The 13,881-nt window shown below is 31.7% G+C and overlaps 1 protein-coding gene across 2 annotated transcripts in view; it reads left to right on the forward strand.

Annotated features, from left to right (window-relative positions):
• Window positions 1-6,581: 6,581 nt before the first annotated feature.
• Window positions 6,582-13,881, forward strand: part of LOC121122711 (uncharacterized) — a 30,450-nt gene continuing 23,150 nt past the window's right edge. The window contains exon 1 of one of the 2 annotated variants that reach the window (XR_011781354.1): window positions 6,582-6,796. The gene's annotated coding sequence lies outside the window, so the exon portion shown is untranslated. The remainder of the gene's footprint in view (window positions 6,797-13,881) is intronic. The other variant, XM_040717736.2, reaches the window with a different exon arrangement.

Below are 13,881 nucleotides of genomic sequence, written 5' to 3' on the forward strand. Positions count from 1 at the left end.
AGTGTATGGTTATTGGTCAGAATGCGTCAGTATAACCAATTCTTCAATTTGAAAAACACAAGATGTGTTCAATAAAATTGCTGTCATAAAATATAAATGTCCTTAAACAGTTTAATGGCATATTAAAATAAATTTTATTATAGGAATAATAAACCTACAGCGAAATACTGAAGTCGGCTTTTCTTAACTTTACAACTCGTAAAAACTTATATTGAATATACAATAACCGAAGAATAATTAATGGATAATTTTCTTATTTGTTAATGGGGCATGAGCAAACTAATTTATATATTATCCGCAAGATGGTGTGACAGTTTATAGTTTGTGTGCGCAACATATATAAATGAAAAAGGGGATTCCTTTTTGGTTTATATTTCTTGCCCTCCGAGTACAATTTTAAATTTACAAATTACAATAATATTATTATTCTGGGAGTTCTATTACTTTTCCAAAATCAATCGTATTTCAAAAAAATATATAAATTGTGTGAGAATCAACTTGTCAACTATTCAAACGAGTGGTTCTCAAACTGTATGTGTGGTACGCGTACTATTGGCTGTATGCAAACCCACTATAGTGGTACGTAGAGCAATAAATAAATAGGTTAAACACTCGTTTGTTCATGTTGGAGGTATTTAGATATTTTCTTGGATACTACACATTAAAAAAAGTTTGAAACCCACTCATTTAGGCCATATACATAATTTGATATTACCCTAGGTTTTCTATCATTTTTAAACCTAACCTTACTTGAGCATTTCAGAATTAGTTTCAATAGGGCATGAGTAAATAAAAAAATATTGATGCTAGGTGATGTGACAGTCTGTGAAATGGCGTACGCTTAGAAGAATTAAAGACAGTTTTTTCTATGTGAGAAACATACATTCATATTATTTTTTTATTAAATAATATTATCATTCAGGAAGTTGTATTATTTTGCCATAAAATGGCGCCACTTTTTTTCGCTTTGTTTATAAACGAATATAAGTAAACAAAGCTCATGCCCCACTAGTGTTGTGTCGACTTGAGTCGAGTCGATAAATTAGAAAAAGAAATAAAAGAGACAAAAAATTAAGTAGCTATCCATGCCAGCTGTTTATTTACTAACCACTATTCAATGAAATAACTTTGTGTGTGTAGTTTGATTATGAAATTGGTCAATTCGTTATAAAACCCGTAGTAAAAGTCCAGTTTGATTAGTATAATGCCATCAGAAATTGTGATGGATTATAAAAAAGCTGAGGGACAACGCAACAAACCCCCCCAAAAAAGAAAAGGTTTAGTGATAAAAATCAATTCAATAAAATATGTTTAAATTTGAAAATCACCTCACCGTTTGAGTCGAGTCGAACCAAGTTGATAACTGTTTGAGTCGGCAAAACACTAGTTTCAACTAGATGTGCCCAATATATACATTTGTCTACTCATTATAATACTAACTCAAAATATCCTAACTCAAATACTAACCTTAATTTATGCATACTGTATTTGAATCAGCTTTTAATTTAAGTAAGGATTCTAATCGTTGTTTTTTTTGTATTTTTTAAATACTTTTTTGATATTTTCTAATATAATAAAAATACTCAAATAAGGATATTCAACTTTAGATAAAGAAAATGGTTATAAACTCATTTTTATTTTATTTTTTTTCAACTCAGTAGGCCGAAATCCATCCCATGGTGTCCCGACTCTCACAATCAAATAGTAATTATAGTTGTACACATTGGTCCTCCCCCTTTATGATGGTTTAACTTCTTGCCACATATGTAACTATTCCTGACAACTTTTATACCGTTTTAACTCCAGGAATTGACACTAGAATTTTGAAAACAAAACCAGCAATTGACTCAAACATGTTCATAAATATTAAGTTGGATGTTTATATGATGTTAAAAAAATTAATCAGGATTTTTCCTTTTCATTTTATTTCTGTTCAATAATGTTATTGTCCTTTGAAAAATCCAAAAATAAATATTAAAAAAGAAAAACAAATGAAAGGAAAAACGTACAAGATACCTGTAATTAACTCACTGAAATCGACAAAAACACAACAATAATGAGTTATGTGAACACGTGTGTAATTTTCTAAAATTCAAGGTTTTATTTCGGTGAAATTTATTTCGGATTTAAATGATCTCGGAGGCCCAAAAAATATCATTGGAACATGATTGGTCATTTTATACTTCTATTTGTTCAATTTCAGACTGTTCGACCGTTTTGGATTCCATGTTTCATAATAATTAAAACAAACTTATAGATATATATTAGATGTTAGTAAAAAAATTAATTGTGATTTTCTCTTTATCATGTCTTTTGTTCCGTATAGTTTTTATGTAACAGAACCACATATTTAAATGCTGGAAAAATTATAACCTTTCCATAAGTGAACAGTCCTACTCAGCACTAAATACTCGAATGATAAGGCCAAGACTATTTTGATAAAAATCATATAAACGTATCAGATTATATTGAAATTAGAAATTTTATCAAATGGACTATATCATCATATATACATACATAAACATAAAATTAAAAGCCCTCATCCAAGTTTATGGAATAAGGGAAATTACGGTCATAACAAAATAAAAATCTAAAAAGGAGTGTTTGTAGTTTTATAATAATATGCGTATACCTTCATCAACTTTATCCTATTTAAAGAAGAAGAAAATAAGTGTACTCAATGAACGTGAAACGAGCCAAAATCTCCTTTTATTCATATTGTGAGATATGTAATTGATAACAACTTGGTGTATCGTTATGGTTCTTGGGGTTTTGAAGATATCTTTATACCTAAGTATTATACAAAAAGCATTGAGTCGTCATCAATCAACGCTCACAAGACAATTATGAGAGCTATGATTGAAGTTTTCGGATTATATACAGGGTGCAGCAACATAGCTTCCTCTTTTATAATGCGTGGCAATCAGTCTGTAAAGGTAGGAGCAAACGTGGCGTGGTTTCATTCTAGGGGCCATATTATGAAGTTTTCTTGGATATACAGACAGTTGCTATCATACGTTCAAATAGTGAAGAACGTGCGTTTGCTGTTGAAAATAAATATTAGTTTGACATAATATTTTATGAAATTAAGCTCATTGAAATTTAGCTCCTAAGTTATTTTGAGTGCAATTTATGAAAAGTGGAGAATTGCTTCAATTTCTAATATTCAGGGTTGCCCAGATAAATTTAAAGAACGAACTAGATGGGATAGAACCATAATTTTTATTATTTTTTGAAGGCTAAATTGAATGAAATTCAATTATTTATAATGAGATCTGCCTTTCTTGATAACCTCACCCAAACGGCGCCGTAAACTTTTGCAGTCCCATGCGACCTTGTGTATATAGTACGGGTAATGGACTTCTTCACAATCTCCCCAGACGAATGGTACATGACACAAGCCTCATACTCCACACTCCCCCAGAGATAGGAATTGCATGGATTTAGGTCAGGGCTGATTGCGGGCAAAAAAAAAACCCACGATTTTTTGCAATTAATTTTCATATTTTGAAATTTGTAAAGTTCTTTGAACGGGAATAACTTCACGGATTATATTTTATTTAGTAACCTTATTCAGTTAGATATGTCGTCTATCAAAGTCGCCAACAATTACTATTCTTTCTGCTCTACACTCTCAAGGATTCAGACAATTTTCCCATCTTTGGTCATAAATAGTTATTAACATCTCAACCTCATAAGATTTCCATTAATTAATTATATTTTATTATTTTTGATATAATTTCCCCCACCAGTAGAAAAGATCATCTTGCTTGGCACCCATGTACCTGGGATGGATAAAAATTTCATGAGATTCATTTATACTCGAATATTTCGAATTTTGATCATTAGAGTTTGAGTTAAGCGAGTTTTTTTAATAATAATACGCGCAAGTTCGAGTAATTTCCCCAGTTTTTTTTTTACTTTAGCATAGAGCGTTTTCACATGACGTCACAAATTCGATGTCGTTCATTTTGTTGGTCAAACAAACCAAGTTTATAACGCTTAGAATACAAAATACTAATAATAGCTAGAGAAAAAAAATAAGGATTTGTTGAGACAGGCAGTACTTTAACTCGCTGCTAAATCTCTTCTAAAGTATCATCCATTTATTTAAATTTTATATAAGGTACTCCCTTTATTTTTTCTTTTGCAGTATCAGTTGAATTAAACGTTTGAGAGATTTATTTGATTTTATAAACAGTGCTCTCTGTATATTATAGTATTTTTTTCTTCTTTATACTGTATTGGTATATAATATACATCAGGAAGTACTATTTAAAGTGCGCCCTGTGACTTTTTTCATACCTACCAATAAACTTTTTTATGTTAATAAGAAGATATGACCCTAAAATATGTTATTACATCGTTATATAATCTTATTTTCCTGCTGTAGATACAAAATAACTATGTTATTGGAAAGAATACGATATTTTTCTCGAAATGTCTTAATTTCTTGTCCCTAATCGATAAAAAAAAATACATAGTTATACAAATTTAGCTATTTCTATGGACTTTATGTACATATTACTTGGATTATATTCAATTATCATTGTTTATCATTTGCATCAACTAGTATTCAGTTCAGGTGTTCAGATTTTTTATTCATAAAGCCATTTGATGGAGTTTTATAAAGGTTTATAGGAAATTTTGATGAAAAATCATCAAATTGGCTTAAGAATAAAAGAAGACTTAAAAACTAGCATGGAATACTCCTTGATGCCAATGATACACAGTACCATAACCATGTACTAAAAATCCTTAAAAATGGGTATATTTGTCCATTTTTTTAATTTTTTTTTTCATCGAATAAGAACAATCAAAGTAGAATAAATAAAGAAAAATATATTTTTCTTTTCATTGTAATTGTTATTTTTAACTACAATATGGAAAGAAGATTGTATAACGATGTATTAACATATTTTTAATACCTTTTAGGGTCTGATATAATAACTCTAGTAAAAAAAAATCCATTATTTTCCCAAGTGAATTTTTAGTAATCTGAATCTCACGTTGAATAAATCCGATCGGGTTAAGTTATATGGCATTAGAAAGATAAGATTTTGTATTAAAAGTACTTTTTACACAATTTTATTACTGCTTGACGCAGTATTGTTTAATCGAGCATCAAAGATGGACACAAGCAAAGAGAAAATCCGCTATATTTTACAGTTTTTCTTTGATAAAAGCGAAAACGCAAGTCGGGCGGCTAAAAATGTTAATGATGTTTATGATCCGTATACTGTAAAAGCCAATATTGCGTAACTTTGGTTTTGCTGATTCAGTTTGGTTAATTTTGATATCAAAATGCACCACGCTCTGGAAGAGCCAACTATCTAAAATATTGATAAAATTATAGAAATAGGCGAATCACTGTTTTAATTGCCCAGGAACTAAACTTTACTCAAAAAACCATTTGGAACGACTTAAATAAGACTGTACTTTAAAAAAAGCTCGATGTATGGGTGCCATACGAGTCAACCCAAAAAAACCTCATTCACCAAATTTCCATCTGGTTAATTGCAACATACATTACTGAAGCAGATCGTTACCAGTGAGGAAAAATGGGTCCCTTACGACAACATCAAGCGAAAACAGTTATAGTCCAATCGTGTTGAACAAGGGCAACCGGTGGCCAAGCCAGGATTAACGGCCGGAAGATTTTGCTGTGTTTTTGGTGGGATTGGCAGGGAATTATCTATCATGATCTGCTCCTCTATGGCCAAACTTTTAATTCAGAGTTGTATTGTCAACAATTGGACTCTCTGAAGGAAACCATCGCCTAAAAGCGGCCATCTTTGTCCGATTGTAAAGGAATTGTGTTACGGCAGGACAGCACCAGACTATAAATATCTACATTGACATTAAGGGGATTGGGAGTTTGGTTGGGAGGTTCTTATGAATCCACCTTATAGTCTGGACATTGCACCAAGTGATTACGAGGGTTTCTATGAAAGATACATTATGAAATTACCTTCAAAATGGCAACAAGTTATAAAACAAAATGGTGAATATATTACTCAAATCGGATAATTCTTACAATACTAAATAAAACATTGAAATTGAATAAAAAAGTAATGGATTTATTTTTATTAGACCTTACATAATAAAACAAGATAGAGCAGGATAAAATGTCTTTAGACAGTCAAGTCTATTTGTTGATCCCATTTTGACATCCAAGAGTTCACTAGTTTCCTTAATTTGATTGTAGAGGGGTGTTTCTTTGTTATATAACTTGGTTGTTTAGGCCTGCAAAATGACATTGTGACGTCACTTGAAAATGCAATATAGTCGAGTTCAATTAATTTTGATTGTAATAGGTATTCAGTTTGGTTTTCGATATTATAATAATTCTGGAGTTGGATAAATGAGTCCTGAAGCATGCATAAAACTTCGATAAAAAAAGTGTTTGATAATATATAATTAAACCTCATAGATCCCCAGACATAGCCTTTGATACCCAAATCCAATCTTGCTGATCCTTTTCATAATTCATCATGCAATCCTGGTCCCTCTTTGTAGTAGTACAGTACGTACGTCCATATTCCGCCCTCTCTAAGTTCTTCTTCCAGCTCTAGCTCCTAGTGTAACGTCTGAGCGCGGGCACATAAAAAACAAAATAAAATTCACCGTTGAAACGATTCTCCTTAGTTGACTCCTGTCTATCACTGAGCACCCTCCTCACTTCCTCTTTTTATACTTTTTCTGTTACATGTGATTTACTTTTATATTCTTAAAAATATCTTGTGATTCTTATAATAGCTAATTACTGTTCATACATTATAAATTATTGAGAAAGGTAAGTTTCCTTCATTTCCTATTAATTTACTATAATATTTGACTCCCCTTCAGTCGAACAAATAAGGACTGTGCAGAGTAGGTTTACTTTGCGTATGAACAAATCATTGAGTCTATTAATTACTTGGCCACAACGCGCCACTATATGATCACGATGAGTAGGAACAAAGCCGTGTCTAACTGATTTTTTCCCAAGAGAAAGTTTTGACTGTAATATTTACTTTTTTTTTGTTTTGTTTGGTGGTCAAAATTCATTCGTGATGATTTGTTTTCCTTATTAGTGAATACGGAATACATATCATTATAATATTCCTAGCACATATGATATTTTTGAATTATCTTCACTACTACTATTAAAATACAATAATCATTATTCACCATCCTTGTACTAAAATAGAATGCTTGTTGCAGCGAGAAATGCTGTTTTTAAAGTTGTGCTACAGATTTGTAAGGGTTGAGCAGGGGATTGATAAATTAATCGTTTCGCTTATATAAAGGATTAAGAACCACCATGAATATATATTTTCCCTCCTTGGAGGTATGACATGTACCTCTATATACATACTATTTTCCTAATTACCAAGTTACAAATTGCAGCCCTCATCAACCCTCACTCAACGGAAGAGAAAATTGTTCTTAGTAAAGTTATAATAAAACAAAACACATTATTCGAATAATAAACAACATTTTCCCATAGTTTAATTCCATTTAAAAAGGAAATAGGTTTTGTTATTTCTGTTTATTTTAAAAAATATATGTACAATTGTCAAAAACATAACTTCTTTAACAGCAATAATCCCTTACGTATTTTGTATACAATATAAACTTTCCGCAACGTTGCTTCTTCCTGTACAGTACATAGGTATTTACAGGGTTCGTAGTTGAAATCTGGATACTTATAAGGGAATAAGAAACACCCTTGGGAGGAATTGATGATTCCTTCCATAGGGTGATAAGCTGTGTATTGACACCCACCTCCAAAAAATTAACAGAATCAATCGAAAAATGAGGTGCACAAAGAGACAAAAGAATCTTGGCTGCTGCTCTATTTTTTGCGGAATTAACACCAACATCTGAAACTTGACTTAGGAAAGTAGGCAGACTATTTACAACGCCAATTGAGACAAGCTTCAACAAGACCACAACCTGAAGTGATTACAAATTCCTTTTTTGATACCATAATTACATTCTGTGCGAAAACAATGTGACCACTAGGAGCATCGCTAACCCCTTTTTTTGTGGAGGGACTCAATACCCTCACCCTGAAATTTCTAAGCCCCCCTCCAAAAAAATATTCTCATATTTGTATGTTGTGTATATGTTGCTGCGATGTCTGCACAAGTTTCAACCTGTATAAACAAATTGTATAAGTTTCAATTTCTTCCTCTTGAAATGCATTATTTAATTACAAAATCGGTAATTATAATTACCAACTGTACATCGATATAATCATTTCATTTTGATTTTATGTATTTATGTGTAATATAATTGTGGGCATTTGAACTATATATTCTGCCTTAGAAAATCATATATTAGTATTTATATTAAAATAGTCATTAATACATCCATCATTCATACAATATTTAATTATTTCATGATCCTCATCCCAAGTACTACTGTAAATCCTTCATTTACAATTATTCATCTCATTTTTTTCGGAGCAACTTGTATAAAATCATAACTTGTGCCAACCCGCTCAACTTTTCTTTCTCTCCGCATATCTAGTCAAGGGCCCTCTGGAGAAATGTATCAAATTTTGAAACACTCTAGGGTTCCATTTATGAGAATTGGAACTCCATGGCCCTAATTACAATATTACCCCCTCTCAGAGCTTGCAGCGGCGCATATAAGTCGATGGAGGCTATATTGAAGATTAGAAATGACAACTCACGTGCTAACGTCTGTAGAAAGTTTAGCTAATATAGTTCTTCTTGTTTCCGAAATTAAACTTGTTAAAATTCCAGATTCAAAATGTCTATTTTTCAATTACGCACCCGATATATATATATATATAGCTTACGGTGTTGATTATTTTGTTTGTTTGTTTTTTGCCTACTCATGTCTTTTGGTTCTCAAAGGAGACCACCCTGTTCTCATAATTAACATTATCTATCAAAGCCTTAGCTTATTTCATATGGTTAATATATATACAGTACATACAAAAAGTTAAAGGCTTTACAAAATTGTTAGTAGGTTTTGTTGATTTTATTTTTTATAAAATAAATATTTTATGTGTAAAATTACAATAAATTATTGTAATTTTTGTTACTTTTTGTATTCGATTATTTATATGCATATAAGTTGTTTTTTTTCGACATATTTTTTGCGATTGAGTTAAAGCATGCGTTCAGCATCATCACGGCACTCTTTCAATGATTTAAGGATTACCTAGGTTTATTCAGATATTTTTCCATGATTTGAATCCATATTTTGACTCTATGTCCTACGTACAATTCAAAAAACTATAAAAATAATTTTAAAAAAAGCGAATGAGGATAATAATAGCAATTAAATGTGTACAATTTTTTTATTATTAACCTAAATAATTAATGATGAATAATTGTGGAGTTTAAGTTGTTTTGTTGAGCAGCTTTTATCAAGAGCTTTGTGAGGGATTCACGATTACATCATTTTTAAATACAAAATTAATTAGTTCAACAATCCTTGGACTTGTTTTCACGATTTTTTTAAATTTAATGAACCTATTTTCTCTGCTCAAAAATGAGAAGAAGGGGTTGTTTTGTCATTTGATTTCCTGTTTGTTATATTTTTTTGTTTCTTTATGATACCATGGAAGTTCCTGCCTCGTGTAATGATTAAAAAAACAAAATAATTAATTTAAACGTAGGGAAAAAATCAACATTTATTCATACAAACAACAATGAATGTAGAATCCTGTGGCGGAAAATGACTCCTAATTTTTTCGGTTGAAAATATTCGAAAAAGACTTACAAAAAATATATCATTCTCATCCTTGATAAATTTTGTAGACGTGATCTTATCTATATCTGCGTTGTTTGATGATTTCTAATCTATTAATTTTGAGTTCCTTTTTATAATAACTTTGACCATTGTCTATCCCGATAATATCTGCATTGTGTATGTAAGAGTTTTGGGCTTAAGTTGGACTGGAGTATTTATCAGCTGGAACTTTTCACTTGATTCGAACTCGAAGTGCAGAATTCGAACCATTCTGTCAAAAGTATTGATGTTGAGTAAAAGATTCGGACAGAAGAGGCTTCACATTGCTAATATTATTGTCTAAGAACCATTTATCTTTTCATGTGATTGAATTTTATCATTTATGACTGAATTAGAGCTGGGATAGTAGCGTCGGAACTATAGGGCCCATTAGTCCCTCACTTGTTTCGACCAAGTAGAATAGTTATATGAGAAAGTTGTATGGTTGAGTGCGTATTATGACACTATTATATACATTGTGCGTCAATATAAAAAAAATCAAGAAAATGAAACAATCTCAATTAATTTTTTTACTTCACATATATATATATATATACAGTCCAATATTTTAGAGACATATTTGATTCAATTATAGGCGTATTATTCAAATTTGTAGAATGAATTAAGATACTCAAGAATTTTTAAGACAGTTCGGAACCTTCATTAAATTAAATTGACTTATATTGACCCCTTTCAAATTTAATCTGTCAATTTCTCATTCAATTTTGGATTATTTAAGGGGTTATTTACGGCATACCCAAAGGGTTCGTAAGAATAATTTTATAATAGAAATAGGTGATAATTCGTCAACAATTACAAATGTATATAATCCAGATACAATTTTGAGAAAGATCATTCAAGCTTGCTTTTCTGTTGACGGGCAACATATACAGGGTAGAACAACGAAACCGGCGCTTTTGATCTATCTACTTTAAATTAACATGAAATAGTCATATTAAGATTTATTCGACAAAAAAAAAAACAACAACTGAGCAGCAGATACAATATTACTTAGAATATATTTCACTCAATGTAGTTTTCCGTGTACCTCAATAACGGCCTTGATTCGGATCCTGAACCGCCTGCAGGCCATGGAAACTACAATCGATCTAAATTCTTGCTCTCCAGGATGTTGGAGTAAATCAGGGACTTATTGGTGGTGTTAGGACCTCTATTGACTTAAAGTAGCTCGAGACAAAATCATTCATCAGATTAGAGTCGAAGGAGCTAAGAAGCCAAAAAATATCCTTGGACTCCCAGTCGTAGCAGTACTCATGGTACCAATAGCAAGTCGTTTTGAGGGTGTAACAGGGGACATCATCCTGTTGCCAACCCCATAAGGGTGCGGATATTTTTTGCTTGAGCTGAGGTTTCGGATTTAAGTATTATTAAACTGCAACTTGATATTTATACAGGAATACTCGGACCTATAAAAACTTAATCGATAACCCCTTTCGTCTTTGCATCTTTAATCCGATTTCAATCTTTTATACATTTGTTTCAAAATTCTTGATATAATTACCAATCCGCTCATTTTAATCGTGTTTTTTATTTGTTGTGGATCCCATACTGCAAAAAATAATAAATGACTAATGATCTCAATCATATATTATTTAAAATTGTACATTGTGAGTCGTTATAATTATATCATTCACAAGGAAGCGATGCATTTTTATGTCGTAAAAATACCATTTGAGTCCAATTGAATAACAAGTTGCTATCTGCCATATTCTGTGTATACTTAATTATATTATTTGAACAAGAGCTCTTATCAACATTTCTCCCAAAGGTTGATGCACTCCAAGTTACATATCAATATGTATTCCTCTCCTCACAACACACATCTCTTGTGTGTATCTTCTTTCATTGAATGACGATTTTTATGTACATATAATTTAGAGTGAAGTGATTTATATATATTATTTTCATCCAACCTTAACAAAGTGATTTTATTCTCACATTGGAATGTGAATTGGCAATGGCCTAAAGAACGTTTGAAGGGCATGTTCTCGTGACATTCAGGGTAATCACTTGGTTCACACAATATGGGTAATTTCCAGGCTTCTTCCTACTTTCAAATACATACTTAATATTTGTGTAGACTAGTGTTGGTTCTACGTTCAATATTGAATTATTTCCCCCAGTTTAGTCTTTAGGTGTTTTGTATAAACCGTGATCGCGGTTCGTTGAACAAAATTTAAAATCGTAGTCTGAGTTTTTTAATCTCCAATCTATGGACCGATTTTCTCCTCACTCATGTTTATCTTCTTCATGTGATGTTAAGGAAGCAAGCTTCCTAATTCCTAATTTTGAAACAAATATGGTATCATCAGCAATTCATCAATAGGATCATCGATCTACAGGGCTTTGCAGATAAATTGGTAATTTATTCTCGGCAAACTAAAAAATTTATAGCATGGAGATTTATTGAGCAAATCTAATGAAAATTTGTGAAGTTGTTGCCAGTGATCTTGTGTTTTGATCCATTCCATGTGATCTCCTCCAGCTTCAATAATCTTTGTGATCCTTTGCCGGAATGGTGCTGCAGCCTTGATTACATGATCAGCTTAGATAATCCTGCATTAATTGTTGATGCTTACCTTTAAGGGGGCTAACATTGCAGTAGTAGTGATTGTTTACCTGTTTTTGAAGGATGTCCCAGATTTAGTAATCGAGATTGTTCAAGTCTGGATTATTACTTGGCCAGATTTCAGACTAGATCATGTCAAACTTCTCCTCTATCAAGGTACCAAGACGACTTTCAGGATCTTGAGGTACTCAGCTAGGTTGATCTTAAATCTAGCCTCGATAAAATTACTATGGCTCCGCCCATATTCTTTGCATTCAAAACTGGTGGGGCTTAAGTCGGAACACGGGCATTCACTCTAGCATTTTGCCAAGTAATTTGTGTCCAACAACAAACTTTATCTCATCGACATGCACAATCACTTTTGAAGTCTCATTGTGCTCCAGCTAGTTCAAAAGATTTGGACAGTAATCGGCTCTTATGGCCTTGGCTTTTTCTGTAAACAAAGTATACAGAAAGAAATACTTCAGCCACTTAGAGCAAAGCAATTATTATCGCGAAATTCAAAGTAGGACCTGAGATATAATAATTTGAAAAACTTCCAATTTATCCACAATGCTCCGTAGACTGAGTTTTAAAGGAGCTGATTTTTTTGTAAGAACAATCAAGATCGAATTTTTCTTTGGACTAGTCCACACGTCGTTAGCTTTATTATTTATTTTTTCACGCAACCTTTCTTCAAAAAAAAAAAAACCAACTGAACAAGGCCCAAAATCAGTTAGTATATGTTGAACAATTTTTTCGAATATGGAATTCCTATTCAATAATTTCTGAGAATTGTTTCCAGCATACCAAGAGCGAATACAAATTTATCCGATTAACGTACAGAACACTCATAAGGGACAAGAAAATACTATGTACATTTTTTTGTTAGTGACTTGACCGAACTTCTTTAAAGGACCCAAATAGTTTTGTTCACTAATAGCTATTATGGTCTCAGACCTATCTAGAATTTTCAGATCGAAATCCAACACTATTGCATCACTAACAATAATATATTATATAGGTAGGTATTGCATAGTGCATGCCCCTTCCAGGGCTTCAATTTTTCTTTTACTTTCACACACAATGTTCTATAGAAAAATGAACATACATATAATCATTTCTCAAAATATTTCTTTTCATTTTCTTCGAAATTCTATCACGTCTTCTCTGTTCCGACTTTTTTAATGTATTTATTTATTCAGGATAGGAAAAAAAAAAAAAAAAAAAACCCTCTTTCCTTCAATCCGACCTCTCGTTTAATGCTGGCACATTCAAATAGACTTACAGTATTAGACTTATCATCATTATCAAGTACCCATTATACCGTGGTGTAGAAATTATTATACAAAAATGAATGAGTAGATTCATGAGAGCACATGTAATGGCTTGATTTTGCAAGCGAAATAAGTCATAAATACCTTTATATACGTGTTCATAACTGAGGAAGTTATGAACTTCTTTTGGATATTACGAAATAGGTCACTTTCCATCATGTTTAGTTACAATTATATGTGAGTATATTCATACTGCTCTTACTGATTACGAAGGATTTA

The sequence above is a fragment of the Lepeophtheirus salmonis genome, chromosome 8, assembly GCF_016086655.4.
Source record: "Lepeophtheirus salmonis chromosome 8, UVic_Lsal_1.4, whole genome shotgun sequence".
In the NCBI taxonomy this organism is placed as follows: Eukaryota; Metazoa; Arthropoda; class Copepoda; order Siphonostomatoida; family Caligidae; genus Lepeophtheirus; species Lepeophtheirus salmonis.